Raw genomic sequence first — 20000 nt, forward strand, 5'->3', positions numbered from 1 at the left:
GCTAACACATGTTGACTTCATAATCAGCGCCTAACTTCTTCCATCGGGGTCCACTTTACTGCCACGTTAAAATCTATCGCACGATTATAGTGCACCAAAGACAACATAATATTAGACACGCAACACAAGTAAGGGAAACACAGGAAGAGAATTAGGAATTTTTGAAATACTTATCAGTTACTGTTTCGATCAGGTGATAGCACTATAGCAGCTGCTAATGATGTTGTTCCCTTAAAAATTAATCTCATAGTTTGGATTTCTTAATTTATTACATCGATAGTCTGGATCTGCCCTGGCTGTGGAGTGTGATTTCCGTTTTGATCCCTCACTCTCTCTCTCTCTCTCACTCTCTCTCTCCCTCTACTGAATTGCTTACAAATTGTTTTAGTTAGCCAGCAGAATGAGCCTGTTGTTTAGCTGTAGGGGCGTACAGGCAGGTTTCCTTGGGCTTATTAGTGGTGTGCCACAGGGGTCCATACTGAGACCAACTTTATACTCTTTGCATATCAATGATATTGCATCTGGGATGAAGGAATCATTTGCATGCTGGTGACACAATACTTTGTGCACATGCCTGCTTCAGACACTCAGGAGAGGGAATTCACATTACAAGAAAATCTGATTGTATCGATGCTGGTTTTATTTTGATCTCAAAATATTGACTATAATGGCGTCTGGTGACATTATTGAAGGAATATAAATGTTTGAGCCTATGGTTAGATGATAACTCTTTTATAACGCACATAGAGAAGTTGATGACAAAACCAAGACCCATCTGTTTAAATATTTAATATAGGAAGTATTTTTAGCCAGTTATGTTGAGCGTACCTCCCACTGCTCTGGAACCTCTGGACTACACAGTGAGGTTTATCGTAAGTGACAGGATAGCAACAGATGGCTGTGATCTTTACAGCACCGTGGCTCGGGGTGGGTTAGGGGTCACAAAGTCAGGGGTCAGAGGTCAGGGGACTGGTTTCCAGTCACCTCTCCAGAAACCTTGCTACACCAATAAAAGTCCTTGAGTAGGACTCTTAACTCTACATTTGCCTTCCTCTGTAAAATGATTGTAAGTCCCTCTGGATTAGAGTGCCTGCCAGGCGGGTAAATACAACAAATATTTAGGCATTTTTGCCTTTTTCTGGAAACCTCCCCTGTGATGTGCCTCTCTGACATAAGCTGGTTAAACCATTTTGAAAGCACAAGTCCACCGACCCCGTCACGATCATCGGCTCCTTGAGAAATTACAGCAAAGTGCTTTTGTGTTGCAGACTTGTGGATTCATTATTTGTGCTCTCGTAGGAAAAAGAAAACATGAGATAAACAGAAGGCAGTGAAAATGTTTCTACACTGGGCCTCTTACATGGGAGTCTTGCACTCTCAGGAGCACAAGATGGCCACCATCCACAGGTCCTCTGGGAAATGTAGTCCACTTGTTTAGCCGGTCTGCTCATTAGCATGTAACACTCCTGAGAAATCTCCACATGACTCTAGTCTATCGGCTATGAACAGCTTCTTTGTGTGACAGTCTTTTGGTTGTGTGTGTGTGTGTGAGCGTGTGTGCATGTGTGTGTGTGTGTGCGTGGGTGCGTGTGTGTGCGTGCGTGTGCGTGTGTGTGTGAGCGTGTGTGTGTGTGCGTGTGTAAACCATAGGTGATGTCTATATTTTTACATTTTTATATTAGTTACCTACGTCACCATCTTGTATAATTGCAATTTGAAGTTTTAATTTTCTAAAAGTTCTGGTCTTTGGTACGACTTGTATAAACAGCTCTAATCAGTATGCGTGAAATATTCATGACTTTACAGGGACATGGAACACTGGCAGGAGTGAAACTGGAGCTGCTTCTCCACTCTAGTGACCTAGAACTTTGGCAATCTCAAAATCTGAGCTTCACAAGCGCATCACGTGAGTTCAAGGTCACACAGGCTGTATTAACATAATACAATCCAGATAATTAGACATTATAATTAAATAATTGAATGAGGCTGCGCAAATGATTTTGTAAACAACAGAAATGCAGCATGGAAAATAAAATCTGAATACATAATATATATAATATACAGATCTACAGAGAGAGAGAGGAAACAAAAAGGAGGGATACCTCATCTACCTGATCTCCATCTACCTCATCTACCTCATCTACCTCATCTCCATCTACCTCATATACATTATCTCAATCTACCTGATCTCCATCTACCTCATCTACCTCATCTCCATCTACCTCATCTACCTCATCTCCATCTGTCATCTCCATCTATCTCATCTACATTATCTCAATCTACCTCATCTCCATGTACCTCATCTCCATCTACCTGATCTCCATCTACCTCATCTACCTCATCTCCATCTACCTGATCTCCATCTACCTCATCTACCTCATCTCCATCTACCTGATCTCCATCTACCTCATCTACCTCATCTCCATCTACCTGATCTCCATCTACCTCATCTACCTTATCCCCATCTACCCCATCTCTATCTACCTCATCTATATCATCTCCATCTACCTCATCTACATCATCTACACCTACCTCATCTACATTTATCTCATCTACATCATCTCCACGTACCTCATCTCCATTTATTTTATGTCCAGCTACCTCATCTCCATGTACCATGTACATCTCCATCTACCTCATCTACCTCATCACCATGTACCTCATCTCCAGCTACCTCATCTACCTCATCTCCATCTACCTCATCTCCACCTTACTCATCTCTGTCTACCCCTTCTCCAGTCTCAGTTCGACTCCATGTCTCTACATCCCTACTCTGAGTTCGTTCAGTCTTAGCTTGACTGAGTACAGAGCTCACCCACCACTGACCAATCAAAAGTGAGCACATACTAGTATCACATACTAGTAAGAGCATGCCAGGATTACATATTAGTGAGCACATGCTAGTATCACATACTAGTGAGCACATGCTAGTATCACATAATAGTGACCACACGCCAGCATTACATACTGGTGGGCACATTCCATTATCACATAGTAGTGAGCACATGCAGGTATCACATAATAGTGACCACATGCTAGTATCACATACTGGTGAGCACATGCCAGTATCACATACTAGTGAGCACATGCTAGTATCACATACTAGTGAGCACATACTAGTGAGCACATGCCAGTATCACACACTAGTGAGCACATGCCAGTATCACATACTATTAATCACATGCTAGTGGACAGGGCCAAAGTAACCATTGTGACATGATCACTCATAGGTCTGGTAAGGATAAACAGCAAGACTTCATAGGCTAGCATTATTATATTATTAATAGTTTTGACATGATTTGAAGCAAAGTCTGTAAACATAGATCTCCAAGAAAACATCATAATTCAAGTTCTGGGTCACCAATGACAGCCCAAAATGTCTAATTTATAAGACACTGTTTTTTATCTGGTTTGAGAAGGTCCAGAGTCTATAACAGATTAAAGATCAAATGTTTTATGTCTCCTGTTTTGAAGTTGTTGCTTGAACTGCTGGCTAAAATAACCTTGAATTCTGAATATGTGGTAGGAAACTGCAAAAATGTTTGTTCACAATATTCATCACATTTAATTTACAAACTGAATTTACTTCCAAAGGGAAAAAAACAACAACCTTAGAATACATAGTCGTTATAACAGTTCAGGGTCGATAAAGCTAGAAGAAACAAACCCAAACCCAAGAAACATGGGAAAAGCACAGCGATAAAGAACAGGACAGAATGTTCAGCAAAGGTTGCCCAGGTACACACAGGAATATTAAGGGAAAACCAGACACAGGTGAACACAGTGAGAGGCAGGGGTAACAAAGCAGGAAACATGACTGCAGAAACAGGAAACAGAAACAAAGCCACATGGGGAAACCCTAACAAGAATATTGTTTCTAAGTAAACTTCCTGTCTCCAGAATGAAACGTAAAATGCTGACTGCTGTGTAGCTGACCGCTGGTGTCACTCAGCTTGGCATAAAACTCAGCCCACAGTCTGGGGGTCATTATCCAGTATAATGTCAGTCTAATGCCAATCTAATGTCAATCTCTGAGACACATTAACAATGAAGCTCAGAAGTAGTAAGTCAAATGCCTTTCTACAGCGCTTTTTGCAACAGATGTCACAAAGCAGCTTTACAAATGTGCAAGTCCAAGCCCCCAGTGAGCAAACCAAGGGCAACAGTAGCAAAGAAAAGCTCCCTAGAGCATGAGGAACAAATCTTGAAAGGAGCCAAGACTCAAAGGGGGGGGCCCATCCTCCTCTGGATGACAACGGACATATAGTAGCTGCAATACAAACAAGGAGCAGAATAAATAGTGAGAGAGAAAATAACAACAACAACAATAACATCAATAATAATAATAATAATAATAATAATAATAAAGAAATAAGCAATGAATGTTTTTGTGGTTTTCTAGAGGTTCTAGTCTGGTTTCGAAGGTGTGCATGTGTCCGAAACACATCTTGCATGACAACGTCTGTTAAGGGCATCGGAAAAGTATTTGTCTGGGGTGGAGGTGTGGTGGGCTACAGCAGGGGGCATCAGGGGGTGGTGGGGGCAGCTGAGACGGGTGGTGGTTCAGTAACATCATGACATCAGGGGTAGATGAACCTCGGCAGAAAGAGAGACTATATTAGGCATGTCCAGGTATGAGGTGTGTAAATTAGGGAACTATAATGTGCAGTGATGGACTCCAGCAGATCTGGCCATGGCAGCACAGCTAAAAGGAAAGAGCCAGAAGGAACCACAGGCATGAGGGTGCCCTGGAACATCAACACTCCACCAGTCTACCAGTCAACAAACCTGAGTGACAAAAGAGAGGTGAAGTGTCCGCATCATACCATCCCAGTTTACCAGAACTCTCAATGCTCCCAATCTGGAAGTGGTAAATGCATGGACTAGCTTTTCTGCATCATGTGAGGAGAGCATGTTCCTAATCTTTGAAATGTTCCTGTGGTGGAGAAAGGGTCATAGAAATATTATTTACATGAGCCTCGATCAAGAGACTGGCATCCATAATGACTCCAAGATGTTTAACAGTTAGAGAAGATGTGATTGGGAGACCATTGAGATGAACTGAGTAATTGCAGGACCTCGGTGGTCTCACTCTATGGAAGGTGAGAGACTCTGAATTATAAGCACCCCAAAGTCTTCCCTGACGGGGGCAGCCGTGACCTGAAGGTTAGTAAAGGTCAGAGACCTAGAGCAGTGACCACGTCTGAGGTGACCTTGAACAAGGCACCAACCCCCTATCTGCTCTGTCTTTGTGTGTTATTTGGTGCTGTGCCAACTGATGTCTGTGTATGTATTCACTCCAGATGGAGTTAAATACAGTAAGAGTAGTCCAGAATTTCCCTAAGGAGATGAATAATTCTTTATATGGTTCCTGTGTCAGACTTCATAAGGATATAGATGTTTCAGGTAATGCAAATGTACAATATTTAAATCTGCAGTTTGGGCAGTTGAGCAGTGTGAGGTGTACTGTGGTGTACTGATCTCAGTGCAGTCCTGGCTGATGACTGGACAGGGCTATGTCCAGAACAGTCCAGACCTAGATGTGTGTTCTTTACAGATCTTCCTGACCAAGCAGAAATGTTGCTGTCATGTCTTTTCCAAAGTATTGGAAGTGATGAACTTTAACCTTGTGATCAAGGTCACAAACACAACCCCACAAAAAAGGAAACAGATTGCTGATGAGCCATTCTGTCATACCAACAATTTTTTTCAGCTGAACAGTGGACGTTGGTTCAATTTGAACTCTTTGCATCAATTGTGCTGTAGGGATTCCTTTTATTACTTACGATTACCATACCTCATAATTATTAATTAATCAGATTAATTAATTAATCAGTATAAATTTATCAGTCTCATAAGTTAGCCATCTCATTTATTTGAGTAAATTAGCCCAAATCTTAATGTCTAACTAAAACCACTAATATTATTTGTTTTTGTATTATTCTTGTAGAGATTAACAGCCAGAATTTGAGTGATATTAAGGCAGACAAGTTGGTGAAAATAATGAAAGTTCTAACCTTCTTTGGAGGGAAATACCAGATGAAGAGTTTTTGTATCTCTCTTGGGAAAAACAGGGAGAGTGAAGCTCTGTTGTGCAATACTGCTTAAACATCTGGGTACCACATGCTGTTGAATATGCCCCCTTTTCTTTGATGCAAGTTTGCTTTGTGCATCTCTGGTGGTACTGCCCCCTGCTGGTCTGCCTGCTACATATTAGTGTTGTTTTAGTGGCTGAAAGTTCAAATATCAATTTCTTCACCTGGACATGTGATTTCCTCTCTTTCTCAGCAAATCTCCTGAGAAAGTTCTGATGTGCTTGTAGATGTGATTGTCCAATGACTGAAGCCTTTGTGATGGACAGAATCACACTGTAGAAATATTTACAAACACCAATTATCCATCGTTTATTTTCATTGGAAAATCCGAACCTCCGTGTTGCCCATAGCAAAGAGATGTTTGGTGATTTCTCCTCCACAACATGCCTATTAAACCTTAGTAACTACCAGAAAGGTAAGATCAGGTAACTGGCTAACAAGATCATCTATATGTCCTATAGGCTCCAACCGCATCAATAGCGCTAGTTGCTAGTGCTCATGTGACCATGAATTTGGAATGTAGCAGCTATAAACTGGACTGCAGCTTAGCATGAACCCAGCTTCAGCCCGTTTGGCCCAGTGAGTTACGCGCTGCATGCTAACCTGACACCATTGTTTCCAACTCCATCATGCTCCAGACTATCCGGCCAAACCAGCAACCACAAACCGGTATGGAACTGCATTACCTCACCATGCTGCGGGAGCAGATCTGCACGGTCATGTACAGTAGCTGACATTGTACAGTAGGTGGTGTAAGCCATGTGTAATACCCCACACTGCCCTGTCAGGGTAAAGACGTAATCACAGCAGGGCTTGGTAGGCTTGGGTTGAGCTCTCAATGGCCGACACCCAGTCGAATCGTCCCCGCTGCCTCTAAACTGTGCAGGGTTGAGAGGCGCCAAACTTCGCCCTGCCAAAAGACCCGAAAATCTACCCCAGATAGGTTTGCATGGTGGCCTGCCAGAGTGGTCATCTGATTACCAACAGTTGAGCTTATCCACACATCTTCATAACTCAACATCACACTGGTTTGGATCAGAATAGCCCAGGCCCGATCGGTACGTCTAACCCCCGGTGACGCTTCCCGCTAAGGTCAGCTAGTAATAGGTGTGGGGCAATGTTTTGGTCTTTGGACAATAATGAAAACTCATACAGAATAGACAGAGCTCACTGGATCTGCATCTGTAATATTATGGACTGACTATGATAAAAGATGTATGAAGAGCTTGTTAATTCTGTGTCGCAGCTCGACACATGCAGTGAAGGGTCTCTGTACTGCTGGTTCTTGGCCAAACCGCACAACACGGCATAAACATGCTGGCATCCCTTCAGCAGTGTTACATCCATTTATTTGGAAGAATCACTCTAATTACTCATATTTTGCAAAATAATGACATGCGTTTTGACCTGTTTACTTTTCCCTTGAATCTGAAATTATTTTTTTTTAGCAAATGCAATATTCATAATTTCAGCACACTTGACAAAACTGGCAGGCAAAAGATATAACCATCCCAACAAACACTTATGCATGCAGAAAAATACACACAAATGCAAACACACACACACATACACAGTCAAATGCACACACACGCACACACACACACACACACACACACACACACACACACACACACATTTCTCTATTAAAATAAAGAACAGATGTAATGATACAGCTAACCTAACCCTGCAGATGGATGCGAAATTGCAATGGCATCTAGGCATCTAGGCTGTGGAACACTACCTAGTCATGGCCCAGTTGCCTAAGCAACCATCTTACAAATTACACATATGGGTTAGAAAAGAGGCTAAGACCAGTATAACCAGTATAATGAAGTTAGTGATGTATTGTATTGTCACTTCTCGGCCAGTCGTTGAGCCGACCTTTGACTTTAAAGAGGAAAGACAAAAGTTGGAATTGGAGTGTACGGACTATTTATCCAGATAATAATATAGCAAAGGCATCATAATAACAAAGACATATTGGCTATAACTGACCATTTTACCAAGTAGGCTGTTGCCATAACAACAGAAGGCCAGAACTTGCAAAGTGCCTTTGGGAGCAGTACTTGGTGCATTATGGGATTTCAGAACGTCTGCTGAGTGATTGGGGCTGAGATTTCGAATCACAACATCACAGACCTTTGCACTGGTTTCAGAAAAGCATACACAAGTCCTTCTGACCCCAGGTGAAACCCAGTGGAGCTGTTTAATTAGAGAAAAGGAGAAAAGTGTGATTAAGTAATGATATCAACTTCACCGAGAATGAGTGGACGCGTAACCAGTCCTGTCCGCAGATGGGGAGGTCCTATTAGAATGCAACATGGGTTATTTTACTCTGTGGCGGTGACCTGTTAGAGTAAGTGGAAGATCCGCAGTCAGAGAACCAAGAGTGGTCAACCTTGGCTCAGTACTTGCACTCTGATTCTGACAAGGACCCTCCGTTTTGTCCCGTTCAAGTTATCTGTCATTCTGCAAAAAAGTTCATTCAAGTATATGAAGTTGCAAAAAGACAGCAACCCACTGTAACTGTAACAACCCACTGTATCTGTAACAACTCACTGTAACTGTAACAGCCCACTGTAACTACAGTAACCAAATGTATCTGTAACAACTCACTGTATCTGTAACAACTAACTGTAATGTGCTGACCAGCTTGCAGATGTCCTGACAGACATCTTCAATATCTCTCTGAGCTGCGCCATGGTCCCAACATGCTTCAAGACCACCACCATCGTCCCCGTGCCTAAGAAGCCCACGGTGTCATGTCTCAACGACTACCGTCCTATCGCACTCACATCCATCATCATGAAGTGCTTCGAGAGACTCGTCATGAGACACATCAAGACCCAGCTTCCCCCTTCTCTGGACCCCCTGCAGTTCGCGTACCACCCCAACAGATGATGCCATCTCTACCACACTTCATCTGGCACTCACACATCTGGATAAAAAGGGCACCTACGTAAGAATGCTGTTCATAGACTTCAGTTCAGCATTCAACACCATCATTCCTCAGCATCTGATTGGAAAGTTGATCTTACTGGGCTTGTACACCTCTCTCTGTAATTGGATCCTGGATTTCTTGACTGGTAGACCTCAGTCAGTCCAGATTGGGAGCAGCACTTCCAACACCACCACACTGAGTACTGGTGCTCCCCAGGGCAGCGTACTCAGCCCTCTGCTGTTCACACTGCTGACTCATGACTGTGCAGCGATGCACAGATCCAACCACATCATCAAGTTCGCTGATGACACGACCGTGGTGGGTCTCATCAACAAGGACGAGTCAGCATACAGAGAGGAGGTGCGAGAACTGGTGAGCTGGTGTAAGGTCAACAACCTGTATCTGAATGTTGACAAGACAAAAGAAATGGTTTTTGACTTCAGGAGAGCAAGGCGAGATCACTCCCCGCTTGCCATCAACGGCTCCTCAGTGGAGATCATCAAGAACATCAAGTTCCTTGGTGTTCACTTAGCGGAGAACCTCACCTGGACCCTGAACACCAGTTCCATCACCAAGAGAGCCCAGCAACATCTATACTTCCTTCAGCAGCTGAGGGAAGCCCATCTCCCATCACCCATCCTCACTACCTTCTACAGAGGTACTGTAGAGAGCATCCTGAGCAGCTGCATCATTACCTGGTTTGGGAACTGCACCGCCTTTGACCGCAAGACCCTCCAGAGAATAGTGAGAACAGCTGAGAACATCATTGGGGTCTCTCTTCCCTCCATCACAAACGTCTACATAACACGCTGCATCCAGAAAGCCACCAACATTGTGAAAGACCCCACACACCCCTCACATGAACTGTTCACCCTTTTGCCATCTGGAAGAAGGTACCGCACCATCCAGTCCTGCACCTCCAGACTGTGCAACAGCTTCTTCCCAGAAGCCATTAGACTCCTGAACTCTGGCTAACTCCAATTCCAATTCAGATTCCAAAATCGGCACTTTTATACATGCTTATACACAGTCACACACACATACACACACATACACACACACATACATACATATCCATACACACACTCACACATTGTTTTGCATCGGACTAGTGCTGAAGTCAAACCTCACACAAATAAACTATGCACTCCTGTTGCAGTCTTGCACATTATCCGACTTGCTGCTAGAGTACTGTACTAAACCAGCACTGTACTCTGAACTGTTCTGGCTGCTACCGGTGACTGCTATGTTCAGTATAGCATGTCACTGACTCCTATGCACAACTCACTTTACATATTCCCAGTACTGCATACTGCACTAAATAATTGCACTGTCTACTTATTTTGTATTTGTCCTATTCTGTATTTATTATTGTTTATTTAATGTTTATTTAATGACATTTTTGCACTATATTGGACTGTTTGCACTTGTGTAGCATGTTATCTGTTGCACTGTTGTTTTTGTGTTGCACCATGGTCCTGGAGGAACATTGTCTCGTTCTTGTTGTGTACTTGTATATAGCTGAAATGACAATAAAACCTTTGAACTTTGAACTTGAACTTTAACTATAGTGACCAACTGTATATGTAACAACCAACTGTAACTCCAGTAGCAGAACAATCCACTGTATCTATAACAATTCACTGTAACTGTAACAATCCACTGTATCTGTAACAACCCACTGTAAATATATTAACCAACTGTATCTGTAACAACCCACTGTAACTCCAGTAGCAGAACAACCCACTGTATCTATAACAACTCACTGTAACTGTTACAACCAACTGTATCTGTAACAACCCACTGTAACTATAGTAACCAACTGTATCTGTAACAACCCACTGTAACTGTAACAACCAACTGTATCTGTAGAACACACTGTAACTGTAACAACCCACTGCATCTGTAACAACCCACTGTAACTCCAGTAGCAGAACAACCCACTGTATCTATAACAACTCACTGTAACTGTTACAACCAACTGTATCTATAACAACCCACTGTAACTATAGTAACCAACTGTATCTGTAACAACCCACTGTAACTGTAACAACCCACTGCATCTGTAGAACACACTGTAACTGTAACAACCCACTGTATCTGTAACAACCCACTATAATTCCAGTAGCAGAACCAACCACTGTATCTGTAACAACTAACTGTCACTGTAACACCCCACTATAACTGTAGTAGCAGAACAACCTAATATATCTATAAGAACTCAGTGTAACTGTAACAACTCTGTAACAACCCACTGTAAATATAGTAACCAACTGTATCTGTAACAACCCACTGTAACTGTAACAACCCACTGTAACTACCGTAACCAACTGTATCTGTAACAACCCACTGTAACTGTAACAACCCACTGTAACTATAGTAAACAACTGTATCTGTAACAACCCACTGTATCTGCAGTAACACACTGTAACTATAGTAACCAACTGTATCTGTAACAACCCACTGTAACTCCAGAAGCAAATGCTAACTATATATCAGCCACCTGCAACCTGTTGAAACACTTCCAGCAATGACTGACCGGGAGAATCTAGGTATTACAGATGTGCTTCAGTCTACTGTGGGGATACAGTCTCATTGGATGTGACCAGTGGAAAGTGTGTGATAAGCAAGAGTGTTAATATGTGTGTGAGAGTGTTAATGTGTGTGAAAGCGAGAGTGTTAATGTGTGTGTGAGAGTGTAAATGTGTGTGAGAGTGTTTGTGTGTGTGAGAGCATTAATGTGTGTGGAAGTGAGAGTGTTAATGTGTGTGGAAGTGAGTTTTAATGTGTGTGAGAGTGTTAATGTGTGTGTGAATGTTAATGTGTGTGAGAGTATTAATGTGTGTGGAAGCAAGAGTGTTAATGTGTGTGTGAGAGTGTTAATGTGTGTGTGAGAGTGTTAATGTGTGTGTGAGAGCATTAATCTGTGTGTGTGAGAGAATGTTAATGTGTGTGGAAGTGAGAGTGTTAATGTGTGTGTGTGTGAATGTTAATGTGTGTGAGAGTATTAATGTGTGTGGAAGTGAGAGTGTTAATGTGTGTGTGAGAGTGTTAATGTGTGTGGAAGTGAGAGTGTTAATGTGTGTGTGAGAATGTTAATGTGTGTGTGAGAGTGTTAATGTGTGTGTGAGAGTGTTAATGTGTGTGTGAGTGTTAATGTGTGTGTGAGAGTGTTAATGTGTGTGTGAATGTTAATGTGTGTGTGAGTGTTAATGTGTGTGTTAGAGCATTAATGTGTGTGTGAGTGTTAATGTGTGTGTGAGAGTGTTAATGTGTGTGGAAGTGAGAGTGTTAATGTGTTTGGAGGTAGTGAGGTCTATCACAGCTGCTGTTCACAGAAGACATTGAACATCTGACCAGAGAAATGTTGTGAAGGAAGGAACACTGTATTCAAACAGCTCTGTTTTATTTCTGGATATTTAATGAAAGATCTTAATACTGAACTATCTGTGGTGTTTACTACTTATTACAGCATTGTTAGTAGGAGCAAGGGCACACACACACATACACACACTTACACACACACACACACACTCACACACACACACACACACTCACACACGCTCACACACACACACACACACACACACACCTGCTATGGTGACCTTGCTGACCTCTTAAACTTAAAATACAACACTACAAAGGCTACAACAATGCAAAGAAAACAACAATACAAAGAGTACAACACCACCACAAAGACTATAACACCACTGCACAGACAGAACCATAAAGACTATAACACCACAAAGACTATAACACTACACAGACAATACCACAAAGACTACATCACCACAAGGACTATAACACCACTACACAAACAGCACCACAAAAACTACAGCACCACAAAGACTACAACACCACAAAGACTATAACACCACAAAAACTACAGCACCACAAAGACTACAACATCACAAAGCATGGTTCAGATAAATACTGAGATAAATGTACTAACCTAGATATAATAATCGATGCGCAAGCCTTAAATAGATGATGGTGATTAGTATTAAATAGTTGTGCTTTTTGGTGCTTTTTTGGGGGGCTTTTTTTGGCTAAACAAACACTTCTACTACTGGTATTTTTCCCAAAGACACTTTCCCATCCAGGATTTCCCATGCCAGTCCCTGTCCAGTTTTTATTCCATCCCAGTTCCCAGGTATTCCCTGTTCCTAATGGCCTAATAAAGTCTTGTTGTGAAAAGAGTTCAAATATGAGCTGGCTGTTCGAACCCAAGGATGTGGTAGCTAAACACTGCTGGAGGGTTTTGCTTGAAGGTCCATAACACAACCCGCAATTCTCTCACTGACATGAGCTTTAATCTTTAATGATAGCGATCTGATTGCACTCACGGGGGAAGGACGCCAGCCTGGATTATATTTGTGCATTTCAGATCTCGCCTATGTTTCATCTCGTGGGGGAAACAGCACCGGAGAAGTGGAGCATCCATGAAAAAAATGTTGCCAGCAGAGGCAGGCGACTGCTGGAAATGTTACGCGCGGCAGTCTGGGAAGAAATAGCTTGTACAGAAATGTTCTTTTCAAGAGACGTAATTTTCAGACTGCTTCGTTGTTTGCTATCAAAAAATTATTTGATGAAAATTGCACATAAAAACCGGTCAAGGCTTGTGTGGATGCACCAGGACTGTTCTGTACGCCTGGCGCAAAGTGGCACACTTGTCTTCTGAGGTTCGGCCTGCTAACAGGGTCGTCCTCTGATTGTTTTGAGTGCACTAGAAGCATGGCCACCTGCTCTGTGGGCTGTCATTTTGATAAGGTCATGGGTCACTGTGTGATCTTTTCATGGCTGGGGATGATGTCAGTGTAGAAATATTCCACTCTTTTCCTCTTTTGTAAAGAAATAACAAATAATTCAAGTTCACCAGCAGTAGCAAACTTAGCCTCAGACTTTACTCTTATTAGCGTGTACATGACATAATGATATTAACAGGTCAGGATCACTATCGTGTAATGGTGATGACATTAACAGGTCATCAACGCTACTGTGTAATGGTGATGGCAATAACAGGTCATGAACACTATCATGTAATGGTAATGATATTAACAGATCATGAACACTATCATGTAATGGTGATGACATTAACAAGCCATGAACACTATCATGTAACGGTGATGACAATAACAGGTCATGAACACTACCATGTAATGGTAATGATATTAAAAGATCATGAACACTATCATGTAATGGTGATGTCATTAACAGGTCATAAACACTATCATGTAATGGTGATGACATTAACAGGTCATCAACACTATTGTGTAATGGTAATGAAATTAACTGGTCATGAACACTATCGTGTAATGGTGATGACAATAACAGGTCATGAACACTACCATGTAATGGTAATGATATTAACAGATCTTGAACACTATCATGTAATGGTGATGTCATTAACAGGTCATAAACACTATCATGTAATGGTGATGACATTAACAGGTCATCAACACTATTGTGTAATGGTGATGATATTAACAGGTCATGAACACTATCATGTAATGGTAATGATATTAGCAGATCATGAACACTATTGTGTAATGGTGATGACATTAACAGGTCATAAACACTATCATGTAATGGTGAAGACATTAACAGGTCATCAACACTACTGTGTAATGGTGATGGCAATAACAGGTCATGAACACTATCATGTAATGGTAATGATATTAGCAGATCATGAACACTATTGTGTAATGGTGATGACATTAACAGGTCATAAACACTATCATGTAATGGTGATGACATTAACAAGCCATGAACACTATCATGTAATGGTGATGACAATAACAGGTCATGAACACTACCATGTAATGGTAATGATATTAACAGATCTTGAACACTATCATGTAATGGTGATGTCATTAACAGGTCATAAACACTATCATGTAATGGTGATGACATTAACAGGTCATCAACACTATTGTGTAATGGTGATGACATTAACAGGTCATCAACACTACTGTGTAATGGTGATGGCAATAACAGGTCATGAACACTATCATGTAATGGTAATGATATTAACAGATCATGTACACTATTATGTAATGGTACTAATAATAACATATCATGAACACTATCGTGTCATGGTAATGACATTAACAGGTCAATAACAGGTCATGAACACTAAATTGCAAGGCTCTTAAGGAATGTTCGAGGTTTGACACACCAAAATGTGAGGAATTTCAGGCCAAAGAGAGGTTTCAATGTTGTCTGGAGTAATAACTGAACCCAACTCCATTACATTGACATTTTATTGCTTTGCATAGGTACCAAATGGATGGCATGGCCATGCTTGTGGTTGACCAGCAGGGGGAGGCAGCAGCCCTGCGATGGCTTGGGGAGGGGGTCCACCAAGCAAGCAGGAGCAGGAGGAAACAGAGAAAAGGTAACTTGACTAACAGGTGTCGGGATGAAGTGTGGTGGCCACTGGGAAAAGTGTCTTTGTGAAGTCAGCGAGTGACACGGTGCCACAGGCTACACGTTTATTAGGTGACAAACAGCAGCAGACATGAGGAGAATAGACTGTTCCATATTCAACCGCTGAAACTCCAGTGAAATTAAAAACTGGCACAGGTGCTGAAACAAATGTCATGTGTGAAGAAACATTCCACACCGCAACTCCCAGAAGACAATTACCACAGTCAATCATCACACCCAGCAGCTCAGGAGGTGAATAAAATCTCCACCACATACAGGAGTGAGGAGTGTGCACTCTTCACCTCATAAAGGAGTAGAGTGTTCACTCTCCACCTCATACAGGAGTGAGGAGTGTTCACTCTCCACTACATAAAGGAGTGTTCATAAGTAACTTGGGGGAATGGTGTCCAGTGTGAATGAGTGACTGGGGGAAATGGTGTCCAGTGTGAATGAGTGACTGGGGGGAATGGTGTCCAGTGTGAATGAGTGACTGGGGGGATGGTGTCCAGTGTGAATGCGTGACTGGGTCATGTCAGTGAAATGCACAGCCATGACCTTCTTAGAACTGAACCTGTGCAGATCTGTCTGAAGGAAAATGTTCGTCATGCACACAGAGTGATGATACAGAAGGTGTGTTGGACACAGTGACCAGTCTGATAGACCGGTGTACACAAATGGTACCCATTCTGGCATGCAATACAGATCTGTGTTGACTTAGAGAGAGAGAGAGAGAGAGAGAGAGAGAGAGAGAGAGAGAGAGAGAGAGAGAGAGAGAGAAAGGCATGCTCTGCTCAGTGGTGAAGAATTCACTCCAGAACTGAGTGGTGCAACCGCCTTCCCGGTACTAAAGTTTTGGCAGCTGCCGATTCATTCAGAAAGCAGCAATTTGACAACATTCCTGACAACCTCTGGTACACTTCGGCTAGTGTAGCTGAACTCTCCCAACGCAGTGCATCTGCGGAACTTCACGGCCTATGTGGTTGTATTGATAGAAAGCATCCCAGTGTTTGGTGACAGCAGGAGACAGTCAGTGTGATAGTAAGAATTGATATGGCTGGCTTGGAGCGCAAGAATGAAAAAGTGGGTGAAGATACTCCACGTCCATGTGTATGTACTGCTGTCAATGTGTGGAGAGTTTTGTGTAGTTGTGTATTTACTGCTGTCAGTGTGTGGAGAGTTTTGTGTAGTTGTGTGTCTACTGCTGTCAATGTGTGGAGAGTTTTGTGTAGTTGTGTATTTACTGCTGTCAGTGTGTGGAGAGTTTTGTGTAGTTGTGTATTTACTGCTGTCAGTGTGTGGAGAGTTTTGTGTAGTTGTGTGTGTACTACTGTCAATGTGTGGAGAGTTTTGTGTAGTTGTGTATTTACTGCTGTCAGTGTGTGGAGAGTTTTGTGTAGTTGTGTGTCTACTGCTGTCAATGTGTGGAGAGTTTTGTGTAGTTGTGTATTTACTGCTGTCAGTGTGTGGAGAGTTTTGTGTAGTTGTGTGTCTACTGCTGTCAATGTGTGAAGAGTTTTGTGTAGTTGTGTATCTACTGCTATCAATGTGTGGAGAGTTTTGTGTAGTTGTGTATCTACTGCTGTCAATGTGTGGAGAGTTTTGTGTAGTTGTGTTTCTACTGCTGTCAATGTGTGGAGAGTTTTGTGTAGTTGTGTATCTACTGCTGTCAATGTGTGGAGAGTTTTGTGTAGTTGTGTGTCTACTGCTGTCAATGTGTGGAGAGTTTTGTGTAGTTGTGTATTTACTGCTGTCAGTGTGTGGAGAGTTTTGTGTAGTTGTGTGTCTACTGCTATCAATGTGTGAAGAGTTTTGTGTAGTTGTGTGTCTACTGCTATCAATGTGTGGAGAGTTTTGTGTAGTTGTGTATCTACTGCTGTCAATGTGTGAAGAGTTTTGTGTAGTTGTGTATCTACTGCTGTCAATGTGTGGAGAGTTTTGTGTAGTTGTGTATCTACTGCTATCAATGTGTGGAGAGTTTTGTGTAGTTGTGTATCTACTGATGTTAATGTGCTGAGAGTTCAGGCACTACACATCTTGTCTGCAAGACTGTGGTCTTGCAAAGTTACCTGAATATGGTCCTGACATACATTCAATCAGACTGCCTAGCACACGGGGTGATGGACTGGCCATGATCAGGCAAGACCCTGCTTGAAGCTAACACCCGAGGCCTTAACCCAAACCTGCAGAGAACATGAGCCCATTGGAGTGACCACAGGAGCTCGATGTACAATCGGGCATGGTGACCAGCATACTGGCAAACCTGCCAGCACTGATCAGAAGGATCTTTCCAATTCAACACATTCTGTCAGAGCACAGGAGTATCATCACCAGGGGAAACCACGTTTGTGGCCGGAACTTCGAGAGGAAAAACTCCTTGACAGGATACACAGTGGACAAGCTCTCAGCCAGTGTGGAGATATCACAGTGGCGACCTGGGATTTCTTTTGCAGTATGACAGGAAGGCAAGGGTTCTTCAGATCTGCTATGAGACAGGGCGTTTAGACTAAAGAGATGTTCAAGTCAACGCTTTTTCATATAGATCATAGAAAAAACTGACCATTGATTTGGGATTTTAATACATCAAACATCCGTCTCATTGTGTCGGATTATTTTTCAAGGTTCGTGGAGAATATGCACTTCCCACCCACAAATATCCAGATTGTTTGTGATCCTATGGACCTGTCTTGCTATGATTTGGAAGCCCGGGTGAAGTTTCAGACAGCAGGCCCACAGAGCGGTAAGGTTTAGAAAAAGCATCCTTCCTCTGGCTCCTGCCTCATTCTTCAGCGGGCGTGAGCTCAGGCGAGATCCTCCATACATAAGAGTAAAACCACCGTAACCGATCTCTGGGATAACCTGCCGCCGCATTTGGGAAGGCCGCAGAACTTTCACAGCAAAAGCAAAAAAACTGTCGCCATGGAGGCAGTGCAATAACTGCTAGACAGGACCACCAGGATGTGTGTTGTCACAGAAGATGGCATCACTCCACATTGCTATGCCATTGAACCTCAGCAGGGGGCGCTGCTGTGTCTTATTCGTGGCACTGTTGTGGAGGAGCTGACACTCCTCGCCCGACCCTTAGAATTAGAGGACCACGACTCACTCACCGCGGACGGCTGATTATTTGATTTTGAATATTCACGCCCATCCTTTTTTTAAAAGTATACCGCATGTCTAGCTTGAGTAGTTTGTCATGTCTGACAGCTGGGATTTTGGTCCAGTGGGGTATGAATCTTGCTATATAAATGCACGTTACATGTCAGAGAGGTCATTAGAGATGAATGACCTGGGCTCCGGAGTGAGTATCATCTGTTCTGCAGTCTTGAGGAGGCAGTAAAGACGCCATTACCTCTGCCCTGCTCTCGGTATGGTGTAAATATTTTACGAACTCTTGTCAGAGACCTTGAATGATTCTGAGACTTGACAAGTGATCTTCCAGGGTGGCAAAAAAAGAAAAATAAACAGCATTAAAGTTTTTCTTGCGTGGTTGCTGAGGTGTGTGTGTGTGTGTGTCACACTGCATCGGTCATGTTTCAGTGTATCAGTAGTAATCCAGTTTCAAAAAGACCTTGATAGCTTTTCTTTCTGTGATCAGGCAGGTACCTGAAATATGAGAGGGACCGCCAGTACACACCCTTTGATGAATAAACCACACTAACAGTCTAATCAGTTTACAACAGGCTTTCAGAAATCACATGAAGAAATATATTTAACAGTTGTACTATCAACTTAAGAAAGAAAAAAAATAGCTCTGGAGAGGTGATTTGACAGGTAGCACAAAAACGCAAATGGTGATACAAACTTCTAAAGTGGAATTATTTATTTCCTCCAACGTTTCTATTTAGCAAACACAAAAGAACTTATTAATAATTATTAGTAATTATTAATATTATTTTGCTGTATTGTTTTTGCTATAAATACCATAAATGTTTGTCTTGCTGTCAGAGGGCTCACTCCAAAACCAAGCAAACCATGATTTTGCAGTCTTTTTATCGGGAGGTGGCTAATTATCTAATTTACCCCTGGGTGAGAGGCCAGTTCAGAGCCCAGTTCTGTCTGCCCTTTGAATCCAATCAAGGACCTCACCAACAGAGCACCATGGTTCTGATCCAGAGACGCGTGTCCCAGAGGAACCTGCCTCGGAAACCCAAGATCGCTGAAAATCCCAAGCGCAGACCCGACAGATCTGGGTGGAGCTCCTCTGTGGCTTTAGGGTGCAAAGAGCCCTGAAGCTAAAACCGTAGCGCTACGGTGGGACCATTAAGTCAAAAAACAGAACTGAAAGGTAATTAAAAAGGCTTGAATGAAATTAGTTTCAGGAACTTATCAAGAGTGAGAAAAAGGTCATTATGTACATTAAGCATACTAAACCACTTCCAAAAAAGTTTGGGAAGACTGAGTGGAAGTGGAGCCGAGTTTGGGAAGACTGAGTAGAATATAAGCTGAGTTTGAGTTCTGCAGGTATACTTTTTCTGCGTGCATTCAGGATCTTTTTCTGTGAGTTTGGTTGGGGAGAAACTTCCCACTTTCAGCTA

Source organism: Electrophorus electricus, chromosome 16 (assembly GCF_013358815.1).
Source record: "Electrophorus electricus isolate fEleEle1 chromosome 16, fEleEle1.pri, whole genome shotgun sequence".
NCBI lineage: Eukaryota > Metazoa > Chordata > Actinopteri > Gymnotiformes > Gymnotidae > Electrophorus > Electrophorus electricus.